The sequence below is a fragment of the Nelumbo lutea genome, chromosome 1 (genome assembly GCF_056320005.1).
Source record: "Nelumbo lutea isolate HS-2025 chromosome 1, American lotus-T2T, whole genome shotgun sequence".
In the NCBI taxonomy this organism is placed as follows: Eukaryota; Viridiplantae; Streptophyta; class Magnoliopsida; order Proteales; family Nelumbonaceae; genus Nelumbo; species Nelumbo lutea.
In genome coordinates, this window is record NC_142684.1 from 146,736,637 (window position 1) to 146,764,592 (window position 27,956).

General features: G+C 38.1%; 1 long non-coding RNA gene across 2 annotated transcripts; it reads right to left on the reverse strand.

Annotated features, from left to right (window-relative positions):
• Window positions 1–6,970: 6,970 nt before the first annotated feature.
• Window positions 6,971–10,166, reverse strand: LOC148878201 (uncharacterized). 2 transcript variants are annotated; one of them, XR_016100975.1, is made up of 2 exons: window positions 9,699–10,166; window positions 6,971–8,366 (listed from the first exon to the last, which is right to left on the reverse strand). It is a non-coding gene; the product is annotated as an uncharacterized LOC148878201 (long non-coding RNA). The 2 variants fall into 2 exon arrangements; XR_016100976.1 differs by having other exon boundaries at window positions 6,971–8,331; window positions 9,699–10,128.
• Window positions 10,167–27,956: the final 17,790 nt, after the last annotated feature.

Sequence of the window (27,956 nt, forward strand, 5' to 3'; positions counted from 1 at the left end):
AGCACAGGAAGTTACAAAGTGATATTTAACTCTCAGAGATCCATATAACTCGTATATAATATGAAGATAAATGCTTGCTCATATATTCAAAACCTTTAGCCAGAGGTAGGACAAAGAAGTCAAACAAACGTTGACAAACTCGTCAGTAAAATAATACTATAAAAACTCCTATCAAAATTTGAATCAGGAACTTATGGTTGACTGGAAATTCATTGGGAACGGGATTGGATTTAGTGGAAAGTCTGAATCTCCAATGCACCTTTGGTGGCATCTGATTTTGGAGTTGTTAAAAACTTCAAAGAGAGTTGATCTCACCCTATTATGGCTACTCCTTCAACCAGAACGCTATCCTTGACCCATGAAATTTAAGATATAAGACGTAAATGAGTTTAGACAAATATTAATGGCGTTCTAGTTCTTATGTTTTGGTTGATCAAATGCTGTGGTAGACGAATTTCCTTTTTTTATATATTTCATTAGACAATATATAGAGAACATTGTGTAAGGACTCAGAAAGCCTGCAAATGTGGTATTCACTGGAAAGGGGCATAAGAACTTATCCTTACCAATGTTTCTTTCTAGCTTAATATTGTAGTTTTCACCACCACCACCATCATCATCATCTAACTTCTAACCCTTATTACATGAATCATCATCATCATCATCATCTAACTTTCACCATTTCATTGATCAGTTGAATGTCATATGTCCATGTCCACTGATAAATTACAAGTGCTTAAACTGACCTTAGCCCTTCTACCCCCTTCAGCTTATAACAAATGGCTTTTGCTTATGGGTGGGGTGTTCTTGCTTTTATGCATGTGACTGAATCATGCAAGTCTAAATTATCTTATTATATCAACTATTAGAGTTACTCCCAAATTCCTTCAAATAACATTTTTTTAATCATATTCTTTCTAGTTTCTCATTCATCTATTTTAGCATATACATTTTTCCAGGCCCATTTTTTTAGAGATGTTTCTTGACTGTCCAACACTTTATTCTATATAGCATTGTTGACCTTATAATAGTTTTATGAAATCTTCTTTCAATCTAAGTGATATTCGCCTATTACAATTAATAAGACACCAGAATATGGACAACATCCTTCTCAATCTCTCCATTTTTATGAATTGTCAAACCAAGGTACCAAAAAAGGTCACATTGAGCTATTTCTTGCCTAAAAACACAAAAAAAAAAAAAAGAAAAGAAAAAAAGTGATCTATTGGCTTTCAATCCTAGGTGTATTTGTTAATTTCAAATTGCATATCATAACCTCTTTTTTCCAATGAATTCATCCATAAAATTAATTTTACATTTGATCCTTCATTAATTTCATCAAATAAAACAATGGAATCTTCTCTTAAATAGGTTTAATCAGTTTATTTATGATTATACCTTATGAGCATTTAAACAGTACAGTAAAAGAAATTAATCTCGGGGACCAATTACTTGCCACGTCCTATATTTGAAAGACTAATAGCACCACTGAAGGGATTCCATTCTATTTTCTGGACCACAAAATAGATTGAAATATTGGCATCAAGTGGCTGTTCTTGGTTGTATTCATCAATTTCACCAAAGTCATTCATGAGGCGTGTGAAAGTTGCAAATCCATTGCATCTAATTTTACATTTGGGAAGGATTTATTTCACGATCCATGAATTTCATCCTAAGGACAAGAAGCTTCTTGATTCATGTATTGGTCTAGGTTTTTTATTTTTCATGCATGGACGATGTGCCATATTAAAGACCTAATTAGAGGTTAATGGATTTCATGATATGGCACAATATGGAGAGTCTGCCTTTCCACATTTTGAACCTGCACCTCAGTATTTTTTTTCACAAAGGTGGTGTTTGGAATCGGTGGTGATTCTTGCTAAGAAATCAATGATTTTTTTAATCGGTGATTTTTCAAAAATCACCTTCAATTATTGTTTGGTATCATTTCTATCATGTAATCTATTTCTCAAAAATTGGTTATGATTTTTTTTGATAGTGATTATCGAAGGTGATTTTTTTTAATTAGAGTTATTATTCAATGTATTGCACTAGATGTTTTAGATAACGTCTAACAGCCCGAATGATAAATCCATATCAAATGGCCTAAAATATACAACAGTAGAGATTGGAAAAATTTCTCAAAAATGGTTGCAAAAAGAAGGCATATAATATCACAAGAAAAAAAAAAAAAAGAATCAACATATCTTCACATAAAGTAGCATATCCGGTGATTTATGAAGCACCGGCAAAAAATCAGGAATCACAAAAAATGGTGATCCCTCCTTTGGGTTTAGGAATAGTTTTTTCAGTGATTTCCAAAAATCAGGAAAATCAGCCACGACCAAACAAAAAAATTAATCAGCATTTGGGGGAATTGCCAACATGGATCCAACGTGGCACTGATTTTGGAAAATTGGCATCGGTTCCAAACATACCCAAAATGGCCATCCTTACTTCTTTAGACTCAAATTAGAGGTGATCATTTTTCGGGCTGGGCTTGTCTAATATATGTATTTCATAGATACATACATACATACACACATATAGTATTATATTATATATAAATGTTATAATATAGATATGGCACTTATGATATATATTATATATAATATTTTGTATTATACAATATACAAATAAATTTATATGGATAATATATGGCATTTAACATAAAATATTATATTATGTAATGTTTAATACATTAAAAGACATAGGCCTGAAGTTAGGCTTGGGCCCAGGCTTATATTTCAAGACCTGCCCAGCTCAACCTATGATCAACCCTAACTCGAACTTGCATTTTCATACTTGCTGGCCCAAGATTTGACCATTCTATCTAGACTCGTTCACAGGCTTATCCAGGCTAGGTTTTGCCTCTTTATTAATAGAAAATGACCAGGCTTAAGTTCATAGCTTAATCTGAATAGATATACTATAATGTATTACAGACATATTATTAATAATATTATATATATATATATATATATATATATTATTTTTATTATATATAATACTATTTGACCAGACTGGGGGGAGTTAGGTTTATTTGATAAAGTCCAAACTAGATCCAAAATAACCGAACCTAATATTTAGAGCCCGAGGCCAAACCCGCATGATTAAAACTTTGTTTAAGCCTGATATAGAACAGGAGACCAGATCTGCTCCTCATACCGGGTGCCTCACAGACACATCCCACCGTGCATTAGAAAGATCTCCCGTACTTATACATAGGTTAGTATTCATAGGAGATGTTCTCAATGCATGGTGAGATGTGCTTGTGAGACTAGTGTGAGGCACGCGGTGAATAGCAGATCCCAATTCATAGAACGGACCAGGCTATGTAATGGCACATTATTACTAAAGCAATCTGTTATAATAATGATATGACATGTTAGAAAAGTATTCTACTTTCTTCATTTTTCTTTTGTCAATGTGGGGGTATTGCTAGTTGGTAGCATCCCTTCCTCGCTTCCAATTGAAGAAATGTCAAATTATGACAACCAAGGCTCACACTTTTGCACAAAGTTTTATACATACCTACAATTTCTTCATCAATCCACTCTACCAAGAGTTCACATCTCCTCCCTATTAGGGGCTGCCCCACAACATCCCACCGCATATCCCTGCGGTATATTGATTCTGGTAATATCATTGGGAGATATTCTTAATACACCTTAGAAATATACTGTGGAACATTATGGGACAGCCCTTTTGGGGAGGAGATATGATCTCCTCTACCAAATACATTTAATTTCCAAATCTGCATTATAAAAACTGATGTGACAAACAGGAGAAATGAATGCATCATCCTTGTCAATGAGCCGATCAGGTCACGGGCACATGCTAGCTAGATTAAAAGCAATGATCAATTGGACTTGGTGAGAGAGATTCTTACGTGAACAAATTAATTTTAATTAAAGTTGAAAAATGTAGTATTTATTTTTACAGAAAAGTACGTTGTAATCCACTGCAGAATTCTGAAATTACAGCCCCTCATAACTTACTAATTGCTATCCTGCCCGTGGATTCAGCATCAATCCACGGTCAGGATTCATCCCACCTGTATCGTGGGGCTAAGAATTCTGACTGAACAGTTATTCTCTCTTTTTTTTTTTTATTGCATTTGCTTATTAGGCTGTATTCTGTTTTGGGCGGAAAGTGAGAGGATAGAAATTTGACAATCCAGCAGAGCTCTAGTACAGTAATGTTTACCAGTATGATTAGTATTGCAAAATGCAAACAGTTTTCAGATAAATGAAATTTTTAAAAGACATACCAGGATATGCTTGGAAGAACTAGCATAGAGCAGAATTATTAAGATGCCTATGAAAATTAAATAGGAGGGAAACCTACTGATGAATGTCTGAGAAAACAAAAAAAAAAACAAAACAAAACAAAGAAAGAAACAAACCGATGAATATTATTATTGAAAGAAGTGACTGTGAGGAGCTTGTCCTGATCTTGTCAAAGCAAGTAGCTATAGGTACGTAGTTTTGACAATGATTCTGCCTAGTTAGTTTTTGATACAAGGTATGAAGATTATCTTTTGGAAGGATGCTGATTGGGATTTAGTTTTGCCAACAAATTGCAGAATAGCTGCCCACATGATGGCAAAGAATGGTGTGGCCTCTCCACCAAGGAAGGATGGAAGTGGAATGTCTGTTTCTTGAGTCTTCTTGCAGCTTGTGTTCTTCTTTTTGTTTTCCAGTTTTCTTTTGATTTGTGTGTATCTCTATCTTTAACTCTTTATTTTGTTGAGCTTTTTCTGTGCTGTTGCTTTCTTGGTTGGTTAAAATGAAAGCTTATCTCACCCAAGTATATCCTATGGCTCAGTTAATTGATTGGCTTATATAAGGTATAAAAACATGCTTCAACAAATTTTATGAAATGATACATTGCAATATATATATATATATTATTAAACTTATATGAATCAAAACACAAGAGAATTTATATAAAATGCTTAACGCAAACCAAGGTTCAAAATAGCGATACACCAATACACCGGTAGTGGCATATTGGGAAGTATTGATAGTTTTTTTTTTAATCTGGTTCAGAGGGACCAGTTTAAGGTCTGTTCACCCTCTGAATCAATTGAGACCCCGAAACACCCCCTATAAGGGTATATTGGAAAACCCCCAATATGATACGTGTTGGCCGATACAGCCCAATACATATCGATACTTTGAACCTTGACCCAAGCTACAAATGAATCTGAAGCCATTATCATTATCAATAAACCCTCATATCACCAACTATGGTGAAGGTAGGATTTGATCCCAATTCCTATATAAGTCTCCACTACAACAGGCCAACCATTACCAATTAAGTCAGTTGGCACCTTCTACTTTTAAATACATATAAGTTTAATATAAAATGGTGTATATATATATATATATCAACTATATTGGTCATCAATCTGTATCAGTCATATCATATCATATCAGTAGGAGTGGCCATGAGCCGAGCTCTTCATGAGCTATTCGAGCTCAGCTCGTGAAAAGCTCAACTCAGCTCGGTCAACCGAGCTGGCTTGTGAGGCTTGTAATCCAAGCTCGAATAGCTATTCCATACATACATACATACATACATACATAATAAAAAATATTGTATTTTATATATAATATTAACTAATTAGTATAATTCTTAATTTTTTAAATATCAAATAAAAAATATTTTTATATATAATTTTTTTATTTTTATAAAACATTTTTTCTCAAATCGAGTTTGAGCCAAACTGAGTTTGAGCTTATGAGCTTTTGACTCGAGCCGATCTCGAGCTCAAGATTCTAGCTCGAGTCTTGTACTATTCAGCTCAGTTCAGCTCGAACCCACCACTACATGTCAGCACTTTGAATCTTGTATGTACCTGGGTTCTACGTAAATATAAACATAATCAACTCAACTCTCCTTTATTGTTATTATTATCATTATTTGAAAATAAAGGGATATTAGCAGTGTGCCAAACAAACATAATTCATTCACTTGAAACTGCTCAGAATTACAATCAGAATGAAAGATAGAGTCTAAGAAGAACTACAATCAGAAACCCAAATCAATCACGCAAACATAATCAACTTAACGCGCCTCAAATTGGGTTTTGTTGCCAAAATCCCAATTAATCGCACGTATCTTTTGTATTTGATCAATTAATAAAAACAGAGCAATTCTATGGTATAGAAACACATACTAGAGTATGTGTACTTAGGGTTATTTGAATAATAATAATAAAAACAGAGCAATTCTAGTACTTTTATAAGCTATAGTGTGTTTTCTTGTTGGTATTAGTATTACAAAAAGAGCGAAGTTTAACTGAACGTTTAGCTGTTCGGTGGGCTGTAGAACCAATGATAAGGTTCTACACCAGTATTTATTTAAATACATGGGCCCATTAGTTCCACAGTCCACTGAACAGCTAAAGCTAGCTGTTCAGCTAATCCGAATTCCTATAAAAATGTTACCGTAACTTAGCTTAGTTTGGAAGGAGTATAAATACAAATTTATAGAATATAAAACCTTATATTTTATATTATCTTGTATGTATTTGTACTCCTTCCCAAACTGTGAAAACAACTTTCAACAATGGCATGGCAAATTGGCAATCAATGCGCTTGCGTGCTTATTGAACAACATTTTTTACCCAATCGCAACGACATGATGTCTAGATAAAAATAAATATATCAACTGATCCCCACTTAAAAGGCAGAAAAGCAAAAGCAACCGATCATCAATGAACTCCCGCACCTAAAATATAAGAAAAGCACTCAAGCTCTCCGCTCCTCAACTAATTCCCTTGCACAAAGAGTAAAGGAAAGGAAAGGAAAGCTTTATCAGTGACAGTGACATTGAGAGGGATTAAACAAATTCATCCTTGGCGCTAAGTTTGCAGTCACCTTCCTATTATGATTATGATAGGGTGTTTAGATCAAAGTTTAAGAGATCCCATGCCAACTCTAGTGTATTACATGCCAAATTGCATACCATCCAATACTAATTAGATTATGATCACACTAAGAATTAATTGTCTACAACTACAAGCCACATGAGAAGAGCAGGAAAATTAAGTTTGTAACAGCGTAAAAAGTTGGTTTTGGAACTCAAATGTCTTGATGGTGAGAGGGTAAAAAGTTTGTTTTTGGAATCCCAACGTCTTGATAGCAACCACAAGAATATGATGACCACATATCAAAACTAAATCCTCCAAAGCTGCAATATCTCATGCTGTCCGCGCTTTGGAATGTTGATAAAGCTTGTCACGAGGTTAAGCTGTAAAGGCCAACCTGCTGTAAATGCCCCAAACTCAAACGGAATTCCCCCACCAAGTGTCCCCAGACATAACCCAGAAACCACCGCTCTTCAATCACAAGCACAAGCTCTCCCACATCAATCCTACCAGAACAAGCACGATTTATAAAGCCTGCACCACAGCCACCCATCCCCGACTAAGCATGGCAATTACAGCTCCAGTGGAGGTAGGCACCCGAGGCACTGTTGGATCCCTAGTATTGCAGGAAATTGAGTACTTCAGCAGACTTCGGTCGGATCCCTGTCGAAGCTCCAAGAAACCTCATGCTCAGATTACAGATATGGGCTCCACCAGTGGTAATTCCAGACCAAAATTCAGCTTTCTAACCATGACTTTAAGGAAGAAGAAGAGTCGAGGTAGTACATTTCTAATAAACATCTGCTCTATGGTGGAAGTTACAGATACCAACCAGCTGCCGAATGGAATTCCTGGATTCAGTTACAGAAACCTGAAAACTGATCTGAGGTTGCAGTTTTAGGCAATGGTCTCGGAGAGCTTGGAGAAGTTGAGCTTCTTCAGACGATTGGTTATAGGAGTCGACCAAGCTTTGTCAGGATTCCCACATTTTATATCCACAACTTCAACAATGTAAGGTGTCTTTTTATCAGGTTTTCCTCTGTTAGGAGTTCTATCTACAGTGATGTCATCAGAGCTAAGCATGGGAATGCGATGTACATTTTTTCCGACATTGTGCCTTGTTTTCTGTGTATTTCCAGTGCTCCTATAGTTGGTTTTGTTGCTACTGCTGCTGCCGCTGCTGCAACTAGTGCTTGCTTCACTTGTTGAATTTCTTCTTGGCTGCAGTTTTTTTGGAGTAGCAACACCACAGGGAACTGAAACAGGGATCATAGGAGGATTTCTTCTAGAAGGCATTAGCGTCTGTGTTCGTTTTATTGAGTCCAGTTCCCTGGTCATCAGAGAACTGATTGTTCCAGTGGCTCCTATCCTAACAGAGCCTCCCCCACCCTTGATAGCTTCAAGTGTCTGAACCATGATGTGCTCTGAATCTCACAAGGGTCTGAAAAGATCTGTCCAGCGCAAAGAAACTCTAATTTTGCAAGAACTGCATATAGGCTACTATTAAATGAATTATAAGCTTGCTTATGTAATTTGTAGTTCAAATATGGCAGTAATAGTATCTAAATCTAAGAAGTTGGAGATATTGTAGTTGTTGTCAAGGAAAGAAGAAGAAAGGATAAAGAAACCTTTTTTTTTTTTTTTTTTATTTCCACCTCTAACAACTGCAATGATACATGATAAAACTTGGGAAAAGCTGTAAACTCTCGAGAAAATTAGGTAAGCATGAATAGACTCATGACTTGCCAGACTATATGAGAAGAACATAACAAACAAGTTTAAAATTAGGAAATAGTCAAACAACCAGACCCAGAAGCAAGTATCAGACTAGGTAGGAAAATCAGATTTCTCAGAAGGAAAAAAAAGAACAATGCAGAAATTCTGAAGTGTTAACCCAGCAAGGCTTTGACAACAGCCAAAGGATTTGAAGCCACAAAGGAAAAAAATATGAGCAAGTAAGCAATTGCAAAAACAAATTCCAAATCGGAAAAAAAATATATACAAATCACCTAACGACATATTCACCACCCATTTACATAACAAAAAAGTCAGAAGCCCCCTAAATGATTCAACAGACAAAATCCAGTTTTTTTGTTCCAGGAAGAAAAAACAAGAAAAAAAAAACAAGAGAAAGAAAAACCAAATTTAGCTAATGATAAAGCAAATATAGGAGGCAACATAGGATTTTCCATCCAAGGCCATCGTTTGCTGGCCAAGGTTTTTATTTTTTAAGGCAGGCAAAGAAATGTTAATGGACATGGTAAAACCGCTCTTTTCAGGCCAAGATGAAGAACAAAACCCAATATTAGAGCCGCTACAAATTATGAACCTATTCAGCAAATGAACTTATAAAGTATATCATCTGACATTCCCCACTCCGTGAAAAAAGGAAAGAAATAAGAACTGATCCAGCAAATCAAAATGAAATTCCAGAGTAATTAAAATAAAAAATCCAAACAAAGAATAGGCAAGTAAAGAGTAACAAAAAGAACCAAGTCCGAAGCTAGTGTTAACAGCATTGAACGCAAACGTCAAGAACCAAAATCCTATATTTTCTATCAGAAACCTGCAAATCGCCCAAACTCATGAACAATAATTCCTTTCCTTTGAACTAAAGTCCAAAACCAGTGATATCCAATTCCCACTTTCTTATTATCGTACGGAACTCGGTAAATGGCCTTAAATCCATGGCAAGCAACCACAATTATCAAAATTCGAACTAAATACAAGAAGGAAAACCGAAATCGGTTGAAAGAAGAAAACCTCAACACAAAATAGAAACCCCAGAAAATCATTAAGAAGGAGGTAGAAGGTATACCTACAAAGACGTTCAGAAGTTCAGATAGCCATTAATCATCAACCTTCACGCGGAAGAGCTACAGAGAACCCTAGTAAATAGTGTACGCAACTTACATCTTTTAGACAGCTCCGATTCACATGGGTTATCAGGTCGCCTTCAATGGATCCTCCCCTCAATTTATAGGCTCTCTCGCTTACGATCTTCCTCTCTCACTCCTCGCTATCTCGCAAGTCATGTCTCTCGGAGTTTTGTTTGCACCTTCACCTTGTGTCGCTTTCTGGGCTGCCCAGTCAACGACAATTATGTCGAGAAACTCCCTCGCCGGGATCTGACACACTGAAAAGTTTCTAAATTTTATCTTAATTAAATATTAATTATATCCCCAAAAAAAAACCGTGGCAAAGCCAACCAAGCAACCACCAGTTGAGTTCGGATCTGGCTCGTTCTCTCTACATGTGAGTTCTGGTACGACAGTTTCATAGTGCATGGCTGTTACAGGAAAAAATCATGGCCTTAGATTTATTGCCATGATCCTACCAAGACAAACTTAGCCGTCGACCAAACCCAAACGAGGGTAGGGGGTAGTCAGCATTTTATTGTTGGGTTGGTTGAGTATGATAACTGACACGCACCATACCCATTTCTGGAGGGGTGGGGGTTGGTAGTAAAATGGTGGAGACGTTTTGAAAACTTTTTTTTTTTAATTGATTTAATACAAATGCCAAATTTGTTGTTATACATGCAATTTAGACAGTTTTTGGTCATTTTTATTTTAATTATTATTTTTTATATTTTAAACTGAAAATGGCTGTTCATTCAAAGCTGTTAACCCAAAAAACAATGATTAGAATGGTTCTGATTTTAAGTCTATTTTTAAAATCTTGATTTGTATTGATGAATCTAAAACCAAATACATCCTTTATTAACCATTATTAAAAGACATGTTGGAGGAGGACATAGCCCACCTTGACACAAACACCATATAAAAACTCGATCTCAACTTTACCTTCTCAAAATCCACATTCCAGAACATAAAAATAAAACAAAACTAATCGATATTGCAAAATCAGTAATATTGATAATTTGATATAATCCTTGTAGATGAAACATCTAAGGCCAGTCGAGAAGATGGAGTGCTACATCGTTTTTGGCATCATTATCGGCAATTAAAAGCAAGGAAATCAGCATCAGTACATATACAAATCTCATACAACCAAGAATATGCATGACTTTTCTTGTAAGAATAAGCCACCGACCAAAGGAGAAGAAACCATACCCTTAATAATCTAAACAAGGATTTCAGTGTCACTTTCCAATTTTATATCAATGATCCCGTGATTGATACATAAGAGAATGCCATCAAGGATATGTATATATATAGAGTGCTTTAGCGCAAGGGTTGTTCTCTATCTCTCCTCACGCAAGTGTTTGGAAGCATAATAACCTGGTCCAAAGAGTATTGTGACCATTTTCATCCACAGGACCTTTTGGCGCATGCCCATGCAAATAACAATTTTATTTTATTGAAATAGATGGCATACAGTCTGACGTGAAATCAGGATTTAATTTGAGAAAGAAGAAGAAGCTACACTGTAACTACTTAATTGGTAGATAGAGTGGGGGACCCTTGTTTAGGCGGTGCAGCCTTTGTTTACTGTGGGTTTCATGGGATAGCGATAGCATAGGGATTGTGGAGAGACTACCCATCTGATAGGGGGACCTCAGCTACATTGTATGACGACGTGTTTGTTGTTTGCTTCGCCCATTCTACCTCCTAATTAACCATTTCTGTATTGGGTTTACTTTACACCTACCGCTGAAATCTTTAATGCATGTATACTGTTTCATTGTTTACACCAAAGAAAAAGAATAGGAACCAAAAAAAAATTACGAGATGGTGAATTGGTGATGATGCAGAGGCAGTGCATTGATTAGTGCTACCTACCTAACGAGCAAGGTAAACCCAATTCCATGATCAGTTGCTGGAAAGCTGCAAGATTCCTTGTTCTCTTTCGGGTAGTTTTAATTTCATTTAAACATGGGAGGGCATCCATATTTCATTGGCAATCACAAGAAAAATTTGCTACCGTGATCGCAGCTAGCTGATGTGATCACTTGCGTGTTGGTGCCCTTGCCTGCTTGTGCTTGATGTCACCGGCTGATATCTTATTTGTTTACTGGGAGATTGATATAACAGTCCCCTTCCCCAACCTGTTTTACTGTTTCCCATCTCTGCTATGATAGAAAATGAGAATCTCCACATGGGAGGGCCCATTCCTAGATCTCTTTTCATGGGTCGGGTAGTGTGACAGGTCAGTCCATTTTTTGTCGAGTTTGGACAAGATTTTAGACCTATGGGGTTGAGCTCAGGCCCCAAAACACTAGACCCGATTTTTTTCAGTCCAAGCTTTTTAAAAAAGTCGATTTGAGAATATTTTGTATATAATATATTTTTTCTTTGTTCATCTTCTCTTTTCTCAAGCCATAGTGAGATCTTTTAATATTTTTGGATTCTGAGGATGCTCAATGTAAATAAATCAGTTTCATTGTTAAGTAAATAAATCTTCTTGCCAAATTTCTAGGCCGGATTTTAGGGTCTATATGAAAGTTCGGCTCAGGCTCAAGAGTCAAGATCTAAGTCCAATGGTCAGGCTAGCTTTGGGCTCAGGCCTGAATGTGTTCTACTAATATCAAGATTTTAAAATGCTAAAGGTGTAGTTGAGGCATAATGGCCTAAAAGGTGAGGCATAAACCTCAAACCTTAAGCACAAAATTAATTAAAGTTCACAAAATGATAAAGATAACATATAATATAGCAACTTGGAATGATAGAAGGTAGAAATATCCAAAAAATATATAATTTTATAAGCAATAAATTTCAGCAGTTAAGCATTAAAAAATAATAACAAACCAACTAACAATTATTAACATTTTACCAGGGATGGCAACTTCTACCCTACCCAGTGATACTTGTTCCTACACACTCCGTCGAGGCGGTTTTTTTTGCTTGAATGATGGATTTTGGGGTAGGGACGGGTTTTGGGATTCTACAATCTATACGGGTACGAGTAGGGTATGGTATTAGGCAAAACCCGATCCTCCCCGATTTGCATATTGTTGAAAAGCATATGAATTTTATGTATTAGGTGTTGAACTTAATAATATTTTTGAATATTATGGTGAAGGAAAATTGATCATTTATGTGCTTTTACATGTCTTAATCGAATAATTGAAAACTTTGTAGTTTCTTTATATTATTTTACTTATTTATTGCTTAAATATAACAAGAAATTAGATGCGAGGTTGGGTGGGGTTTTGTATTTTCATGTACGGGGAGGGTTTGGATTCTCAAAATCCAATCCTCTACAGGTTTTGGGGCAGGCATGGTTTAAGAGGTTTAGGGAGATGAGTAGGGTTTAGAATTTACAAAATCCTCTCTGAACTCACCCCATTGCCCTCCCTACATTTTACATTTTATATTTCAAAATAAAAAATTCTCAAATAATTCAAATGACCAATTTAGAAGAACGAAAACATATGAAGAATCATCCATAAAATTAGATATTATATTTATGGTCATTCAATAGTTTAGAAGAAAGAAAATAATTTAGTTTATTTGATCTATAAAAAAAATCAATAAAAAGAAAATAAATCCACTAGGAAAAGAAATGAGAAAAATAATAAACTTGGTATGTTAGATTTAGAATAATCCATACAATTGGGTACAATTTGGAAGAACGGAAACATATGAAGAATCACCCATACAATTGGACATTATATTTATGGCCATTCAATAGTTTAGAAGAAAGAAAATAATTTAGTTTATTTGATCTATGAAAAAAATCAATAAAAAGAAAATAAATCCATTAGAAAAAAGAAATGAAAAAATAACAAACTTGGAATGTTAGGTTTAGAATGATAAGAAAAATCATTTAATATATCTAAGAGAATCTAAGAACTCGATTAACCCTTTTTGCATTGAACAAACCCTAATAGAAATTAATAGAACTTGATTTCTACAATTAAGTATTTCTTTCATATATTTTGAACTATACATAAAAACACATAAAATATATCTTTTTTGCATTAGATAGCTAATAATCATTGATACTTGAGCCTTACGCTTTTTATGCCTTAAGCTATGTCTTACTTCTTAAGGCTTGTGCCTAATTCTTTTCTAGGAAAGGCTTAAGTTAATCTTGAGACAAAATCTGTGTGCCTCGCTTCAAGGTCCCATGCCTCAATGCTTAAGCCTTTTGAAATAATGATTAATATAGAATCAAAACTCAGCCCAACCCATGAATAGGTTCACTCGTTACCCTCGGTCTTGTATTGATAAGAACTTCCCTTGGCCATTAGATTAAAAGTCGCCTAATTCAGGTCTCACATATTAGTCAACTTTTGGTTTTCAATACAAGTTACACAGGTTACACCTTTGCAACATCTAATAGCTGAAGGGAGTAGTTCAGTTCAGCCCTCTCTAATATCAAAAAGTGGTAGGCACGAAAAAGGTAATATAAATTTTATGAGATAGCTAACTTCCCTCATCACTAAAATGGAGCATCAAAAGGATAGGAAACCTAATTATACCTAGGCATTATCAATTGGTAAGTGAGGAAAGCAATTTCCTAAAGGCTCAGTTTGGAAGGAGTACAAATACAAATATATATAATGCAAATGCATACAAAATATAAGATTTTATACTCTATATTTCTGTATTTGTACTTCTTCCAAACTGAACCTAAAAATAAAGTTCTGTGTACTGATAAGGGCCCACACAATTTGATCAATTTCCTGTTGATCATCCTCAACCATCAAACTAACAGGCCCTTAGATTCAAAATTGATTCATTAATATTTGGATTTAAATGAAACATTATCCACCAGATTTAGGTCGTATTTGGATCAAATTTAAATTGATATTGGATATTGAATACCATTGATAAATTAAAATGAAAATGATCAAAATATTATATATTATCAATTAAATGAATTGAATTTCTTTGGGGGACCTGAATTTTTTAGAAAACATACAAAATAAAAAATACTAATAAATACAATATAAATTTTATGTAGATAGGAGCACATGTATATCTATATATCGAAGGATCATATCACATCAAACTGGATAAGGATGGATCCATCATTATTCCATGAATCTTGTTCCACCATCATTATTCCATGAATTTCTTTGGTTAATTACATGAATCTTGTTCCACCATTATTCCATTCTTTATAATGCTATATACATGATTAAATCATTTTATTTGTTGTTTATAATTGGATCAATAAGGGCGAACCCAAAATTGATCCAATTATACACAAATACAATTCGAATCATGTTTAATGGATTCAATTCAAACCAATGCATGTCATTTGTAGTCCTACACTGAAATGACTAATTAATGCATGTGGACTATCATCTATGGGACCATGGCAACCTTTGAGCACATCCAAAGAGAAGGAAGAATTGAGAAACCATGTACCAAACTATCAATAAGAAAAGTAGAGGAACGTGGGGTGGTAAATCACAATATCCAACTAGAGCAGTGCATATTTTGTTTTTTCACTTTCATCTATATCTATACTATTTTAAAAAGTACGAATGGCCTCAGGAATATTTCTAGAATTTTCTAAGAACAAAATTTGCTCCTCTATATTTAAATTTTTTTATAAAAATGAGGACAAATAGGCTAATCGGTTCTTGATATTAATTAATGAGTTGAAAAGAGGTAATTTAAAGATATTCAATGCACTCAATTCTCTCTCATTAAATTCATCATTTAAGTTATTAACTTATATTCATGTTCATTGAATCATATATTTAAGTCATTTTTATTTCTTATCATTATTAAGTTCTATTAATTAAATCCATCCTTAATAAATTAATAATTCCAATAACATAAAAGCTTATACTTTTAAATAGTATTTTCATCTAGGTGGTGGTAAGAAATTAAATCATTTTGGGTCAAATGGGTTAATCCATGTTGCCACGATTAAATAATAAAATTAAAAAATAGATAAAATGAAAAAAATAGAAATTAAAAAAATTGGGAACATTTTTAACATATGAAAAATTTAAAACCAATTGGAAATAAAAATATTTTCCTATTCTCTCTCATTAAATCCAATATTTAAGATATATTTTTCTTATCATTAAATTCTTGTAATTAAATTCACAATATTAACTTTAATAGTATAAAAATAAAATATTTTGAAAAGCAATTTGAAAACAGAATCATTTTCTTCCCTCCCGATGGTGGGCAAGCAATTCAACCATTTGGGGCCAAATGGATTAATAAATAATGTCATAATTAAATAATAAAATAAATAACTATGAAATGTAAGAAGTATTTTTATTAATGATGAAAATGTAATGTCAAATTCAAAATCTACTTAGAAATGAAATGATGTCATAGCCAAATAATAAAATTTTTAATAATAGAAAATACAAATAATCACAAAAATAAAAAAAAAAAGATAGAGAAAATTTTGGGCACATATCTAATGTTATATATTTATAAAAAAATAAAATATTGGGTACATCTCTGATATTGTGCATTCATTATATTGAACAAAAATAAGTTTTATGCATAAGAAATAATTTTATCAGTGATGGAAATGTAATACAAAATTTAATGCCAACCTAGAAATCAAACAATTTTTATTTTTAGAAGGTGGGTTAGTGGTTTGAGTCAAATGATACCATAAACAAACAAAAATTAAGTGTTATAAGTAAAAAATATTTTATATAATGTAAATGCAATATATAATTTAAAAGAAAAATTATAGTCAAAGTTGGTTGTACTTTTATAATTAGGTTGCAGGTTGGTCTAGAAACCAACAAAACGCTAACAATCAGCTCTACATTTCAAATTATAAAAACCATCGTCATGTCATTAGAGGCTTATGTGGTTGTCTCTCCCACTCTCTCTTCTTGTGTCAAATTGGTGTAATAATTTTTGAACTATACCAAGTTAGTATCATGTTCTTTTATATGATTTGATTAATACCATATAAGTGTATAAGAAAAAAAAACGAGAGAGGGAGCAGGAGAGAAATAGAGGGAGAATGATAGGGAAAAGGAGAAATCGACCAAGAAAGAGAATGAGAGAAATTGAGGAAGAACGATAGCTAAAGAGAGAGAATGAGAGAAGTTGATATAAAGAGAACGTAAATACAAAAACCAAAAACCATTTTATTTATTTTTCAAATCACATAATATTTGAGCATATAGAAATGACTGTGAGTGAGAAAGTGTGAGGGAGATTGAGAGAGAGAGAGAGAAAAAGAAACTAAAAACCTTTTTTTTTTTTTTTTTTCCAATCTCCCAACATTAAATGACAATTTCAGTATAAGCTTTTTGTTGTGTCCAACATGGATTAAGAGTTCCATGTTGGCAATAGCCACATAAGTCTTCGATGACATGGCAAGAGATTTTATAATTTGAAATGTAGAGACGGTTGTCAGAGTTTTTCGTTGGTTTACAGACCAACTTGTAATCTAATTTTAAGTGTACAATCAGCTCCAATTATAATTTTCCCTAATTTAAAACTAATCCAAAAGCAAATTTATTTTCTCATCTAGATTGTTGGTTAATGATCAAACTTTTCAATGAAACTCATGATGTCATAATTGAATAATAAATATTTAAGTTTATTTTTAATCATATTATTACTTTTTTTTTTATTTTCAATTTCTATCTTAACTATGATATATCTAAAATTCAAATAATTAATGTGAAGAAAAATTTCTCACGTACAACGTATGTGCTTAATTACTAGTTGATAGAAAAGAGAACATCTACCCAACTCGTGAAACTTCCTTTGACATGCCAATCAAAAGGCCAAAGGCATTCAACAATATCTGCGATGGAATGTGATGGTGCGTGTTCTAGTCACTCCTAGTTGGAAGTGGTTGCGCTCCTAGCTGGCGACGGACGAGAGATACCTGTGAGGAAAAAGATGAAGGTACCCAGGGGGCCACTCGACGGGAACACTCCGATGGTTAAGTTAGTAACCGGATTTAAAGCTTGGGGAGAGAGAGAGAGAGAGAGAGAGAGAGAGCTGTAGAGAAATTAGAGAGCTAGAGTGATGATCACGCAATACCTTCGCCTCTAGGGGTCGGGGTCCTTATATACTAGTATCCTGGCATGTTAGGTGCAACCACCTTTGAATCTCTACTGCGGCGATCTGCTATCAAATAACGGCTTGGAGTGGCTGGTAGTTATTTGTCAGAGCTGAGCTGGTAGGCAAAGGAGATCGTTGTAGCGCACAGTCCTGCTAGACAAGAAACAACCTCCAGGTTTGGTAGGTACGGTTGTCAGGCAAGAAAACCCTACAATACGCCGAGTTGCTCTGCAGTGAACTACCTTACACCGAGCTGCTGGTGATGCGCCGAGGTGCTTCTCCCCGAGACAGATCTCCAAGGTAGCCTACTTAGGTTTAGATAGGAGCGATCTTACCCTAGTTAGGGAGCTGACGAGCTTAACCCGAAGTGTCTTCAGTTCGGGATGCTCCCTACTTGGGAGAGTCTTAGCTCAGGGTGGTCCCCATTTGGGAGTCTTAGCTCAGGGTAACGGAGTACCATCTTGTAGCGAGTTGCCATTTGCGGCGACCTATCAGGCTAGGTTATAGCGAGCTCGTTACGCTGAGTTGAAGCGAGCTCGTTATGCTGAGTTGTCACTTATGTCAAATCACGTCCACGTGTCCCCTTATTATGAGGTCGGGCCAAATCACCCTTCATCAATTGCCCCCCACTCCCCGGGCCAGGGGTCCTAACTTGGTGCAGGGAGTTCACAATGTGACGGGTGGATTTGGCTCGAGGTTTAGGCTGTCCAATCAGACAGTTCGTCGATCGTACCAGTTCGGCTGCTCGGCTCAACCAAGTATAACCCAGGTCGAATGCGGTTTACGCGCAGACGCCATGCGATCTATAGACTTCGCAGATGCCAAAAAACATGCTAAACTGATTTTGACCTCGAGGGTCGTGCAACCGGTTTTCTCAGGAACTGTCAGATTTCCTTGATCTCGACCGTTGATCCCCTGACCTTGCGGCTATAAATAGGGGGGACCTAAGTCATTTTCTCCGCCATAAGTTCCCTAGCATTTGCCTTGAGGTCGCGGTTAAAGTTCTCAGCTCAGGTTTTCTAATTTGTCAATCTTTCAGTTCAGTCTCTCTTCTTGGTGAGTCTCCCTAGCTTTTCTTTTCAGTTCATTTCAGTTCAATAGTTATGTCAAACCAAAGTTTCGATAGCCTTCTAGATGAGCTTGAGGTGGGTACCTCAGATCAAGTGGGCCTTACCGAGGTGCAATCCTCTTATGAGGTGCAGGAGGCCTCAGATAACACGGCGTCCACCTCTTCTCGAAGTCAGGTGCCGAACAAGTTCGGTCCCTCAACCATGACCGTAGATAGACTTAGGGCCCTAATACATAAGTACAACCTCCCGAGGGAGTATACCTATAACCTTCCAGTGGGCAACTTCCCTTGGAAGCACGATCATGATGAGATCGTGATTTTTGGAGAACAACTCGCGGTTGGACTCCGTCTTCCTCTACACCCCCTAATCATAGAAGTCCTGAAGCACTTCGATGTCACCGTAGACCAACTTCACCTGAACTCAATCCGGAATGTGGTCGGGAAAATTTCCCTTTGCTTTGACAACGCCCTGCCCCTCGACCTCGACATTTTCTCATCTATTTTGTCAATAAAGAAGAATGCTTCTTGTGTCTTTCCCGAGCATAGGCAGACCTATTACCTGTCCCCTCGCCCGGACTACAAACTGCTACACGGCCTCCCTAGTAAAATCCTAACCCGGAAGCGGAATTATTTTGTAGTCCGCAATCCCGCGGGGTGGCCCTTCCCAACTCATTGAAGGACGGTCGTTTAGGACTCTGACATTAGGGTGGACCTGAAAACAAGGGAGACGCTCCAATCTTGGGCGGAGGTCGGCCTCAACTACAAAGATTACATCGCCGAGGACAAGCTCATATAGGTCAGCCTTAGTCCTGGTAGGTCGCCTTGGATTAGAGTTAGTATTTTACCTTAGTAGCTAGTATTTATTCTTGGTAGTATCACTAATGTTGAGCTTTATTGCAGGCCCCACGCAGTAGCTTAGCGCAGACAGGCTCTTTGGAAAGATGAAGGGAAGGAAGAAGCGGGCTGCTAAAAGAGCTCGCGTCGAATCTCCACGGCCCCCTACTCCCAAGCCCGAACAACCTTTAAGCGCTCCTCAAGTGATCGACCTGGTCAAGGAGTCGGAGAGGATCCCTCATGCACCTGAGGTGCCCTTGGAGCCCGCTCCTTCTACAGTTGCAGTTTCTTCGGGTAGCGAAGGGGCAGTTCAGAGTATTTTGATTTTGAAATACAACCTCCACAAAAGCAAGGGGGTGGTATATGCTGATGAAGTCATGAGCTGGTCCGAGCTATCAACCGCTCAGCTCGGAGCTCGGGCCGCTACTCATTGCATGGTGACAAGTCTTGTTCTGCCTTAATTTATGGTTTTGTAGCCTTGTCGGTGCTAACTAGTGTTCTCTTGGCAAGCGAACTCCAACGTGCATGCCCTGACTCTCCAGTCCAAGATGCGCTTGAAGCGGGCCCTAGCTGCTGAGAGCTCGTCGCATGAGGCTCACACCGAACTGAAGTTAGCTCGCGGTCAAATCCACCAGCTAGAGAACGACGCAATAGCTCAGAAATAGTATATCAAGGTGTTGATGTCGGAGAAGGAAGATTTGCTGCACCGGGTGGAGAGCCCCAAGGTCGATGTTAAGGAGTGAACAGAGATCCTCCTCAAGGCTATGGACGAGGCCAAGGTGAAGGACGTTGAGGACTACAAGAGCTCAAAAGAGTTCAATGGGGCATTGGTGGAGGCCTACCGCAAAGGCTTCAAGCTCAGCAGGTGGTTGATCAAGTGCGAGTTCCCGCAGCTCGATGTAAGCGTCATCACGACTTCGTGAATCACTACAAAGGTAGCCCTTCTAGTTGCTGAGGACCCGGTATCCGAGGAGGAGGGTGATTATAACATTGGAGAGGCCAATTCCACCGATCAAGCTAGTACTTCCGCAGAAGCTTCGGGCAAGAGTGACGAGTCCCCTAAGTAATTCGAGTGGTTTTTTGTATTTTGAGCCCGTGAGCTTGGCGTTTTTTTTTTTCTTTTCTTCCCTTGTAACGAACTTTTGCAGAATTAATGAAATAATCTTTTTTTTTGCAAAGTGTCAAGCAATTACCTTCTTTTTTATCGCAATTATGTAATTTTTCCCAAACTGTTGAGTCATCGAGCTAGGTGACCGGGGTGGGGGTTTCTTAGCTGTTAACCGAACTGCCACCCTGTATTTAGGAGCAATTTGCCGAAGTGAGCGACAATGTAGGGTATACGCCCAACCTGTCTGCACACAGGCTACACGTCGTAACAACCATTACAGGTATTCACACCCAAGCTGGGTGTGCCTTAGCACTTCGCCTATGCCAAAGAGGCGACTAGGTCTTTGATGGTGTCAAGGTTCTTTATTAGCTCGGTATTTTAGCCCTTAGGCTGAGGAGCAACTTGTGGTCCACCCTCTTTTGGAGTTCGCCCATGCCAAGGAGGCGACTGGGACTTATAGTGTCGAGGTTTAGCTCGGCACTTTGGCCCTTAGGCTCGAGGAGCGACTTGTGGTCCACTCAGCTCAGTAATTACATGTAATATTGCCTTAGGTTGACAATATTCCATGCCCGAGGTATCTACTTCCCTTTTAGGGTTCGAGCTCATACGTTCCTTCCCTGAGTACCCGCTTTACTCGGTAGGGTCCTTCCCAATTTGGCACGGGCTTACCAACACTGGGCTCAGGTACCATGACTTTACGAAGAACTAGGTCTCTAACGCGGAGGTTCCGCTTCTTGACCCTTGTGTTATAGTACCGAGCTACTCTCTACTGGTAGGCCGCAATCATAATGTATGCGAGGTCCCGTACCTCATCAAATAGGTCGAGGTTGGTGCGTAGTTCATCCATGTTTGCTTCGTCGTCGTATGCTTCCAGGCATAGTGTAGGGACCTCAATCTCGATTGGGATCACTGCCTCCGTGCCATAAGTGAGGTTGAAAGGGGTCTCGTCCGTTGCAGTCTTCACCGTGATTCGATAAGCCCATAGTACGCTAGGTAGCTCATCTACCCACAGTCCCTTAGCTCGGTCTAGACTTTTCTTCATTCCACGGAGAATGGATCTATTTGTGACCTCCGCTTGACCATTCACTTGAGGGTGCGCCACTGAGGTGAAACTTTGTTGTATTCCCATGTCTTTGCACCAGTTCTGGAACTTAATGTCCCCGAATTGTTTATCGTTATTAGAAATGAGCACTCGGGGTAGTCCGAAACGATAAACTATATTCTTTTAGAAGAAATTCTGCACACTTCGCGCCGTGATCATTGCGAGAGGTTCAGCCTCCACCCACTTAGTGAAATAATCAATTGTTACCACTAAGAACCTCCTCTGTCCTGTCACTGGTGGAAACGGTCCGAGTATATCGATCCCCAATTGTGCAAAGGGCCACGGGCTGGTGAGGTACTTGAGGTCGGCAGCGGGCTGGTGGTGGATGTTGTCACACCTTCTGACGAACTTAATCGCATCTGTCCGCCGCACAAACCCTCATGAGTGTCGCAGAGCACGAGCTCGGCTTTAGAAGGTCATAAGCAGCGCAGATAAGGGAGCGTGTAGGATCTTTGGTACAGCCGTCCGTCTATCATGATGTATTTGGATGCCTAATGCTCTACCCTTCTGGCAGCATTACGATCTGCAGAGAGGTTCCCGTGTAGCAGGTAGCTTACGAGTGGATCAACCCAGCTTGACTCTACTTGTACAACAGGAGCGACCTCCTATGCCCCCCCAAGAAGGCTAGGCCGAGGCAAATTCTCTATGTCCACGGTTCTCATGGTGTTGTCGCTTGCACTAGCTAATCGGGATAGGGCACCGGCCTCAGCGTTCTTAGATATTGGGATCTGCTTGATGAAGTAGGACTAGAAGTTGAGTAGAGCCTCTCAGACTTTGGCTAAGTAGGCAACCATGGTTGGCTTGCGAGCTTCATATTCACCAGTGACCTGGTTGACCATGAGCTGGGAGTCGTTGTAGATAACGATGTTCTTAACTTTTACTTCATTCGCTAGGGCCAGCCCGGCTATCAACGCCTCATACTCCGTTTCATTGTTGGACGCAACGAACTCAAAGCATAGCGCATACTCCAATTTCACACCGCTTGTCCCGTACAGAACGATTCCAGCCCCACTACCCTGCTGATTTGACGAGCCATCCACATGGAGGATCTAGGTCTCCTCATCCCATGTCGGGTTTGGTCTAACCAGGAGAGAGGCTGCACTGGTTTAAGCTTCCTCGTTGTGCTCGGGCTCGTCCGACCTGAGGACTTCAGCGTTGAAAGTGCATTCCATGACAAAGTCAGCTAAGACTTGGGCCTTGATAGTACTTCACGGCTTGTACTGGATGTCATACTCTCTGAGTTCGATGGCCCACTTTGTCAACCTATCGGAGACCTCGGGCTTGATCAAGACTTGCCTCAGAGGCTTATTGGTGAGGACGACAATCGAATGAGCTTGGAAGTACAGTCGAAGTCTCTGAGCTGCAACAAGTAGCGCGTACGCTAACTTTTTAATCTCTGAATACCTCGTCTTTGCTTCCTACAACACTTTGCTAACATAATAGATGGGTCATTGGACCCGATCTACTTCTTTTATCAATACCGAGCTGACTACCTTGTCACTCGCGGAGAGGTACAGCTCCAAAATATCTCCCTCCTCAGGTCAGGTTAACACTGGGATGCTAGCGAGTTACCTTTTGAGCTCGTCAAAAGTGAGTTGGCACTCTTCGGTCCATTCGAAGTCCTTCTTTTAATTGCCTTGAAGAAAGGCATGCAGCGATCCGCTGATTTAGACATGAAGCGGCTCGGAGCGGCTATACAACCGTTCAACCTCTGAACCTCCTTTAATTTCCGGGGTGGTCTCATATCTAAGATGTCCTTAATTTTATCAGGGTTGGCCTAAATGCCACGTCGGTTGACAATGTAACCTAAGAATTTACCTGAGGTGACACCGAAAATGCACTTGTTCGGGTTTAACTTCATGTTAAACTTGTGCAAAATTTCAAAAACAGAATGCAAATATTTTATTAAATCATTGGAAAACTGGGTTTTGACGACCATGTCGTCTACATAGCACTCTACTTTTTTATCGATCAATGGATCGAACAATCGGTTTACAAGTCTTTGAAAAGTAGCCCCGGCATTTTTTAGACCAAAGGGCATGACCTTGTAGCAGTACAGGCCTAGTTCGGTTATGAAGGCCATTTTTTCCTCATCGATAGGGTCTATTCTGATTTGATTGTAGCCCGAGTAAGCATCCAAGAAGCTCAGCAACTCATGCCCTGAGGTCGCATCCACCAAATGATCTATCTTGGGAAGTGGGAAGCAGTCCTTCGGGCAAGCTTGATTTAGGTCGGTATAATCGACGCACATGCGCCATTTACCGTTGGCCTTTTTCACTAGAACGGGGTTGGCTACCTAGCTCGAGTAATGGACCTCCCTGATGAAATCGACTGCGAGGAGCTTCCCAACCTCCTCGTTGACTGCTCTCCAACGCTCTGGGGCTAGGGTTGCGTTTCTTCTATCTAACGGGCCTAACTACAGGATCAATGTTCAGTTTGTGAGTAATGACTATGGGGTCTATGCCGGGCATCTCTGTCGCGGACCATGCAAAAACATCTAAATTTTTAAGTAAAAAGCTTACCAGCTGAGATCATAGAGGCTCCTCGATTGAAGCACCGATCTGGAGAGTCTGAGATGGATCGTCTATCGAAGTAGGTACGTCGATTGATGTGTGGCTCATTGTGACACTAGCAAGTGCACTATCCATTCAAGTAATAAAGTAGTGAGTGAAGTATCGTTCCCACGAGGATTTAGGAAACAATTACCAATACTAAATTGAACATTTCTTATCTGATCAACAAATAAATCAAAACTCTAATGAAAGCTAAGAAATCCTAAATTAAAATCTATCTAAATCATTGGTCCAATTGCCTTCAATTCAGGTTAGAAGAGTAAGCAGTAAATGTCAATCTCAGAATTCAGCAATCTATCAATTTGGATCATTCGAATGAATCATGATTGAGCCTTGGTTTGGTGAAACCCCAAGGTCATGAACAGCCTCTCTCAAGCGCATGTTCATCCTATGCATGAGTGACGGTTCTTCTATCTCTAGCAAGAATCTAATCCCCATGCATGCATTTCTTCAAACACTTCTAAGGCATCAATTCAAATCTGAATTGATCACCAACTGAATTGTGCAAGTTATCTCTAACCTTGCACTCAATTCAGTTCTTGAATAGTAGATCTGAATTCCTAGAGTCTCTCTCAAGCACTCTAGGAATTCCAAGCTGTAGATTAATTCGCCCAATCTGAAATTTGCAGATCTGAATTCTCTTTCAAGCAATTCAGATCTTGCAATCTCAGATCTGAGAATTCAGATCTGAGTTTTGAAGGTTAGTTGGCCGAATTGATCTGCAATCACACCCTTATTCAAGAAACTTCAAGTACAATGCATGATCATTTGAATGAATCAAAAAGAATTAGATTGCTGAACTGAAATTTTACAAGCTGAAATACATCAAGGAAGAATGGAAACAAGGAGAAAGAAGAAAGAACATATAACTAAGAAACTGAATTCAAATCAAAAGAGAATGAAACTACAAATGATTTATTACAAAAAATCTTTGAATCACAATCCCTCAATTCGAACTCACCTTCTTCTTCTAGCTTGCTTGTCTTGAACTTCCTTCAGCCCTTCTTCTTCTTCTTCCTTGCGCCTAGCCTTCTTCTCTTCTCTTCTCTCAAGGTGGCTGAACCTCTAAGAGTGGGAGAGCCTTTCTCTCAAGCAATTGAACAACTTTCTCCCCTCATAGAGGCCTCCTTATATAGTTTTTCAAGGGGGCTCTTGCCCCTTCTTGAAGCCTCTAGAATGGGGTGTATTACACCCCTCATGAACCTTCTAGAGTGCTCCCTCCTTCTCTTCAAGAAACTCCTAGAAGTTGCCGCCCCTAGCTCCCTTTGGGCTGCTATTTGGGCTACAACTTAGCTTGCTTTTGAGCTCATGTGGGCTACACTCTAGGCTGTTATTTGGGCTAAAAATGGGCCTTCCTTGCTGGGCCGAATTCTCTTGTTCTCATGGCTGGGCCGGGCTGAACTTGATAAATTTTTGGGTTTTCTTTTCTTGCTTTTGCCTTCTTTTTGTTGATTTGGCTCCCCCTGAAATCTTTCTTGCAATCAAGCTAAAATACGGCAAAAATTTAATTAAACCATTATAAAATTTCATGCAAAAACCTCATAAAATATAGATAAATTGTAAGTTCATCAAATACCCCCACACTTAAGCTTTTGCTTGTCCTCAAGCAAAGACATCAGCCATAAACTTAACATTCCCCCCTTCTGTTCTCACCATTTACCTGGTGAACTTTTTAAGATAGAAATGCATTGAGTAGTCGGGGAACTTTTGTAAGTGCTTAACTCTTATTATTGTAAATTACCATTTAAGATATGTATCAGATCCGAGGAAAGGAGAATATGAATTTCATCATAGTCTAGCCTTCACTCCTAATTCATATATAAATCAGCTCTTTAATTGTCAAGGTTAATAATCAAATTTCACTGAGTTTCACATCTGTAACTAAATCTCAATGAGAGTTCAACTTTAGAGTGCCCCTTTGAACCTCGATTGTCACCACAATTACTTATTTCTAAGGGTGAGTGCATTTTATGCTCCATCTCACCTTTTTTTTTTCTTTTTTTTCTTTTCGGTGTGAGTGCATTTTATGCTCCATCTCACACTTTTCTCTCTTTTTTTTTTTTTTTTTTTTTTTTTTCTTTTTTTTTTTTGGTGTGAGTGCATCTTATGCTCCATCTCACACTGGTCACTTGTTTGAGGTAGGTAAATAGGACTCATGTTCTAAGCTGCTAGTTTTACTATTCAGCTCAGAATAGCGGAGTCAATTTGGGCTTTTGTCCTTCTTTGCAATTATTGAACCTCAAGAATTAGCACTTCAGATGTGCACTAGCTCTCTTGACCATTAACAATGAAATCAAGGGCTTCCATACACATGAAGGAAGTTAGGGCTAGTCATGCTGAAAGGCATATTCAGCTCCCCTTTTCTCCTGCATAAATCAAATTGGGTCATTTACAAGAATAAAAACTTAACAAGTACATCAGTCTCCCTCAACTCATTGAATTCCTTCTTAAAAAAAATCATCAAATAAATAGTAATGAACTTGAGGGGTTCCAGTCTTTTTTTTTTTTTTTTTTTTTTTTTGTGATGTCATTGCTTGCATATGTGTGTTGGGGTGCATGAGGTGCATGGTTTCAACCCCCATACCCTAGCCTCGGGCTCACTCCCCCACACTTGAGATGAACATTGTCCTCAATGTTCGTAGTGTTAGGGAGTCACACTTGCTAGAGCAAACTGAAGAAAAGAAAATGATGAACTGAGTCCTTAAAGAATTGGAATTTTGAGAAAAAGATCTTTATTTTACTAACTAATATTCTAAAAAGATAAATGACAAAAAGATTCCTTAACTTGTTCATGAGCAAGCATAAGAGATTATTGGTTATCTAGATAAACAGTGGATGGAGGGGGTACAGTACTGCCCATTAAATATGGTTTCAGGCGCTGACCATTTACTTTAAACGTGCCCTGAACTGGGTGGGTGAGTTCTATAGCCCCATGGGGAAAAACCTGTGAAATGGTAAAGGGTCCAGACCACCTGGATCTCAGCTTACCTGGAAACAAGCGGAGATGGGAATTATATAACAATACCTGTTGGCCCACATAAAAGTCCCGTCTCAGCAAGTTCTTATCATGCCAGTTTTTTATTCTTTCTTTATAAACTTTGGCATTCTCATAGGTGGTAAGTCTGAATTCATCCAATTCATTCAATTGCAACCGCCTTTTAGCCCCTGTGGCCTGAATGTCAAAATTTAAGAATTTAAGAGCCCAATAGGCCTTGTGTTCCAATTCAACTGGTAAATGGCATGCTTTACCAAAGACCAATCTGTAGGGGGACATGCCAATAGGTGTCTTAAATGCAGTTCTGTATGCCCATAATGCATCATCTAATTTGATGGACCAATCTTTTCTGGTGGATGCTACAGTCTTTTCCAGAATTCTTTTGAGTTCCCTGTTAGCCAACTCCACTTGGCCACTGGTTTGAGGGTGATAAGGGGTAGCTAATTTATGTGTAATTCCATATTTCT